Raw genomic sequence first — 6,010 nt, forward strand, 5'->3', positions numbered from 1 at the left:
GTGGCTGGCTGTGATTACGTGTGGCTCTGGTGTTTGACCAGTCTATTGACAGGAATGATCAGCTCTATCCCATAGCTTGTTGCAAGTTAGCAAGTGAGGTTTGAGTGTGACCTTAACAAATAAGCAGAGTTCTGCCTCATTCTGCACGAACATTAAATATCTCCTGACGTTTTTTGATAAGAGTAAGGATTTCTCCTTGTGGTTTTGGGCCAAAATTTCTCTCTGTACTGTTGTGCAGCATGCCAATTAATTGAGGCTTTCCCGCCCAGTAATCACTGCATTTCAGCAGGTGCTACAGTAGTTTTCACGCACTTCGGGAACTTGCACATCAAAGAACCAGTTCTTAAGAAAGCAGCTGGAAGCTGCTGGTCTGTCTCCTCAGCTCAGGAAGGATTAAACCCCACAACCAGCATCCACTCAGGTCCTTTCTTCAGGGCACTGTTCATGGGTTGTACCAACTATCCTTAGCAAACCTCAAAATAAAACCATTCAATATAAATCCAACAGCTACTTTCCCTGACCCAAGGGCTTCCTGGGTCAACCTCCCTCCTTCTAGAAGCTTCTTCCTAGAGACAGTCTGTCTAGGCACCAACATCCGCTTTCTGTAGCTCTCCTTCTTTCAATCTTTATAGGAATCAGGCATTCCTTGGAAAATCATCCAAACCCTTCCCAGCTGTGTCTGAACATTCCCTCTTCCAGGCCCAAACACTTGTTCTTAAAGGGGCTACATATCAGGACAGGGCTGGCTGGCCAGCCCAAGACCCTTACTGGGCAAAGCACCCTGCTACAGGGCCTAAGTGAGATGATCTCCTAAATGGAAATGTCATGGAATTATCATGCAGGTGAAAGTCATCTGCATTTTCAGCAAAGGATTCCCCACACATGTACATGTGATCTCGCCATCACCCTCGTTCCAGGTTAGGGGGGATGCTGCCTCTGGATTCTGGCCTCTCTGTGAGAGTGGAGCAAATCTTGCTTGCTTGAGTAGTCCCATTAGCCAGATCTTCAAAGGTACTTAGGCATTGGGAGTGGGAAATAGAAGCCTAAATATATTTTGAGGATTTGGGCCACTGTCTTCACCAGTATTATTCATATGTGCATGGTGGGCAGGATTTAGCCAGTTACTTATATAAAAGTGGCAGGTCCAGTTGGGTCCTCAGTTTCACTCACATGTTCCTTGGCAGACATTGTCCTGCCTTCTACTGCTCTCCCCTCTCACCTTTGCTTGCCCACCACTCCCTCATGGGACCAACCATCACAATTTATCAAACCCCATTTAATTCAGGAGACTGCCTTATATTAAAGCTACCAGCCCCTCGTACAATAACATGAAGATAGAGTTTCTAAGGGCCTGTCTGCATTAGAGAAAATTGCACTGGGGTAGCCACACTAAGTAATGTAAATACATTGGTTTAAACACCTAATGTAGACAAGGCTTGCACCAGCACAATTTACTCCAGCAACCATTTTACACCAGTGCAACATGTTCACTGGTGCAGATTTCCCAACTATGCCCAGGTCCTTAGTGCAAAATATTATCTGTACTTTTGGAGTCTTGCCTTCTTTATTTTGCATTTAGAGCTTATGTGCAAGGGCTAGATCTCATGCATTGAAGAAGAAAATGGAAAACTCTCCAAGAGTCAATAAGAATTGGCGCTAGCGTCTGGGTGCGGGCACAGTGGTAAGTGGTGGAGCAGACAGATGTATTAACCAAATATCTTTTTAAAGGTCTGATCATTTTATTCATTTCATCTCAGCTGATGATCTACGGAGGCAGCATATTGAATATCTCTGGCATTCTAGACTTAAAATCAGATACCTGGAAATCAAGAAAAAGGGATGCAGCAGGACTTTTTATAAGAACAGTAGCAAACTCCCAGTTTGGAGGGCAGCCCTCTGTCTAAGTTGCCATCAGCGTAACGTGAGTGCCTTTGGTCACTACAGAGTCAAACCTATGCTGGAGGAGGTGAAGCAAAGCCACTGGCTGCTGAATGCTGCTCTACCCTGCATGGCTTCTTTTCCACGCAGCACCTGCAAAAAATCCACGTGGATTGTGGGACACGCTGGAAAACCAAGCAGGCAAGGGACAAGTTGCTGAGATGGAAGCACGCTCACCAGGAAGCTCCTACTGAAGAGACGTGGAAGATCTGGAGTAAAACTCACATAGCGAAGCCATGGGCAGGGAACCAATGGCTGCATGGCTTCTGGCCTTGTCCTGCTACCAAGGCAAGGTGGTGAGGTATTGCAGCAGAGCATGAATGGAAAATTCCTCTACATAAGTGGCCGCAATCCATACGAACAGGGCCCAATTACTTGCAGATCCCCAAGACTATGCTTTATTCTCTGGTCCGAGCTCACTGGCACCATGGACCAAGGGGGAAAAATGAACAGATCCTGAAGCTGAGTTAAAGCCTGGAAGCCGTTTGCCCCCCGTGGCTGTGCAGAAGGGAGCATAGGGGCCTCTCTTCTCTTGGGCTGTGATTATTCGGTGGCTTGCTTTGCCAAGTTGAAAAATGGGTCAGCTCGCTAGCAGCATTGATTGAGGTCCTGGACAAAAAATATGACATCTGAGGACAGCACATGTCAACGCTCTGGACACTGCTGGACAACAAAAGTCTAGGGTGTGCAATTGAGGCGATGGCAGATTAAGTCAGGTTTTGTAATCGGTGGCTTCTGGAACTGCCCAGGAGGGATGAAGGAATCAGTCCTATGAAGTAAGAAAATATCACCAGTCTTAATATTAGTGCTGACTGAACACTGCAAACATTATTACCCATTAATATTTACTTGGGTTTTTTAATGACTTTGATTTGGCATGCTCCTCTTGTGTTTGCTTCATGGGAACTGTCACAGGGCAAGTATGTCCCATCCCCCTCTTGGGGCAGGAAGGGAGCATTATAGCCCTGTGACTGCATCCACCTGACTGCCCTTAGCCTCAGGACAGTATGCCCCGGGGCGAGAGTCAGGATAGTTATACTCCTTGGCTGACTCTGACCACTAGATCAGATAGCCCTGCAGGAGAGGGCAACCACATTGTCTCTGGCCACTAGGCCATGTAGTCCTATGTGGTTGCCCCTTCTTGCAGGGCAACGTGGCCCAGTGGCCAGAGTCAATGTGGCTGCCCTTCCTCACAGGGCTGTGTGGCCTAGTGGCCAGAATTAATATGGCTGCCCCCTCTTGCAGGGATGGGTGGCCTGGTGGCTGGAGTCAATATGGCTGCCCTATCCCAATGGCAAGTGGAGGTGGGCCACCACTCGAGGTGAGGGTGATCATGGTAGGGGGACCTGGGCCCTTCCTACTCCACTGGGTTCCAACCCAAGGCCCTGTCAGTGACGAGTGTACTCACCACTGGGTCAGCGGGGATCTGACCTAAACACTGATTTACTTCCTGGTCCTCAACTGGATCAATAGCTAGTCCGCCTGGGCTACTTCCTACCGTGTTTTCCAGTGGCATGGTCTCTGCGTCTCTGGGATCTCCAGCCTGTGAAGCTCCCGATGATTCCAACGTCTCTTGGATGTCTGCCTGAATCTTGGTGGGCTGGGCCTCTGCGGACTTGGGCTCCAGCAGCTCCCGAGTGAGAGCCTCCAGTGTGCATCCTCCCTCTTCGGCAGTCCGCCCTGACTGAGCTGGGCTGCTCCCTTTTATACTGATGCTCCAGTTGGAGCATGCCCAGCAGGGGTGAGGCGGCATGGCTTTCTCTGACCAAAGTACAGGGTTAACCCCTCCTTGTCCAGTGCAGGGCAAATACACCCCATCACAGGAACATTCAGGCAATCAAGTTTAACTGGCACAAACGATCAGGAAAAGCAAATTTTAGGTTGGCACACCTCCATTCTTTCTATGAACATTCACAGAAAGAACATGATTGTTTGTTAAGCTCACCCAATCAGAGAATAGAAACAATATCGTGTGACTTAACTGACCAATCACAACTAAGGAACACATCACTTCTCTTAAATAGTGAGTCATAGAATTAATAAAAAAATTGGGAAACGTTTAATCCAACTAATAACCTTGACACAATTGGAGTCCTTAGAAAAACAGGCAAATTCAAATAAATTATAATGGGTGCTGGCTGGTGAGTCTTTCCCACATGCTCAGGGTTAAACTGATCACCATTTGGGGTCGGGAAGGAATTTTCCTCCAGGGAAGATTGGCAGAGGCCCTGGAGGTTTTTCACCTTCCTCTGCATCATGGGTCACTTGCTGGAGGATTCTCTGCACCTTGAGGTCTTCAAACCACTATTTGAGGACGTCAATAACTCAGACATAGGTTAGGAGTTTGTTACAGGAGTGGGTGGGTGAGATTCTGTGGCCTGCATTGTGCAGGAGGTCAGACTAGGTGACCATAATGGTCCCTTCTGACCTTAAGTCTATGAGTCTATGAATTATTGTTTGTGCTATAGTTAATAAAAATGAAGGGCCACATCCTGAAAGGGGAGGAACCCTGCAACTCCCCTGGGCTCAATATTTTGTTTGAGATCAGTAGGAGCTGCAGGAACTCAGCACCTCTCCAGATTTGGCACTATTACAGATGACAATCCAATCGGACTAGCAACCTATAAAATGGAGTCTTGGTTTTTTTAAATAATGTTATCTTCTTTTAAAGAGATACCACACGGCTTTGGTAGTTAAATTAGAAAAGTCCTTTCTAAGATACCACAGCAGCCACAGAATACACACTGACAAAGCTCGTTACATTTTCAGACTAGTTAACTCCAAATCAATATAAAGTATCAATGTACAGTTCTGATATCAGGGATTGGGGAGGACTGAAACGTGAAAATGCCATGTTGGATCAAATTATGAGTCAATTTCTGGTCTCCAATTTTGTACATAAGGTTAGATCCTGGCTGAGGTGTTTCTTTTTTACACCATATTTTATCACAGATTGTCAATTTATTAGCCCATTGAGTTCAGTTAGACACAAACTACACATTTATGAAAAGAGATTGTGGGATCAACTGACGCAGATATGGCAAAGGAAGAGAGTTATTCAGTTAGCCTTTGACCTTAATATCTTCTCCATCCCACCACTGTTCTCCAAGCCTCACATGAAACCTAAGAATACCCACATTTCCCCATATTCTTCCACCTATCCTTAGAGGCATATGGCCTGTTGGTAGTCTGCTCATTGTAACCAACAAGAACTCAGTACGCCTGCCTCTAGAAATTAATGTCATTCTGGAACCTGCCAGCAAGGTTTTTGTAGAGGAACATTAAGCATTTCCTTCCCACAAGGGCCAAGCATCCCACCTCTGCATTGCTCCCAGTTTGTGCCAGAAAAGGATCACAGGACAGGTAGGATTTCAACCTTGTATCCCTGGCATGGTAACAAGATGGAAATAAGTATTTATTGTGTCGTTATACTGTGCCACTAATTATGTGCTTCTCTCTTCTCTGCTCTTTCTGAATTCACATGCAATCCAGTTAGGTGAAATTAACTAAGCAAAGCATCCTTTTCTCAGTATTGTCTACCTCAAGCTTTACAAAAAAAAATCACAAATCAGGCCCCCAAAATTATGAGATTGGCTTAAAAATCATGAGGCTGTTTTTAAAAATTGAGTTTGCGTTTTTGTGCCTTTTTGGTTCACGTCTTCCAGGTTTTCTCTGCCACCCTCAGGGCAAGGAGTTAGCCCTCATTTTTTAAAAAACGGAATGCTCATGAATCCAGGTTCTGGGCCGTAAAGGAAAGCATCAAATATTGTGAGAGTTGGCATCACTGTTTATAGGAGAAAGTCATAACTTGACTTTTCTCTCAACGTTCCTTTTAACAAATTATTTACAAAATCTTTTCAATTCTCTACATTAACATTAAAAAAATGAGGGGTAATTGAGTAGACTTGGTTATTGTAAAGTTAGGCAGCTGGCTTAGCTGTATATTTACATTAGCTTTATGAAGACAAGGAAACACGATTGAGAGATGTTTTGGTTTGATTCGGTTCACCTCCATAGAACAGACAGCAGACTTGAAGCCACAAGCAGGCATTTGCAAGTCTCCTAAAGCCTT

Source organism: Mauremys reevesii, linkage group 9, assembly GCF_016161935.1.
Source record: "Mauremys reevesii isolate NIE-2019 linkage group 9, ASM1616193v1, whole genome shotgun sequence".
Classification (NCBI taxonomy): domain Eukaryota; kingdom Metazoa; phylum Chordata; order Testudines; family Geoemydidae; genus Mauremys; species Mauremys reevesii.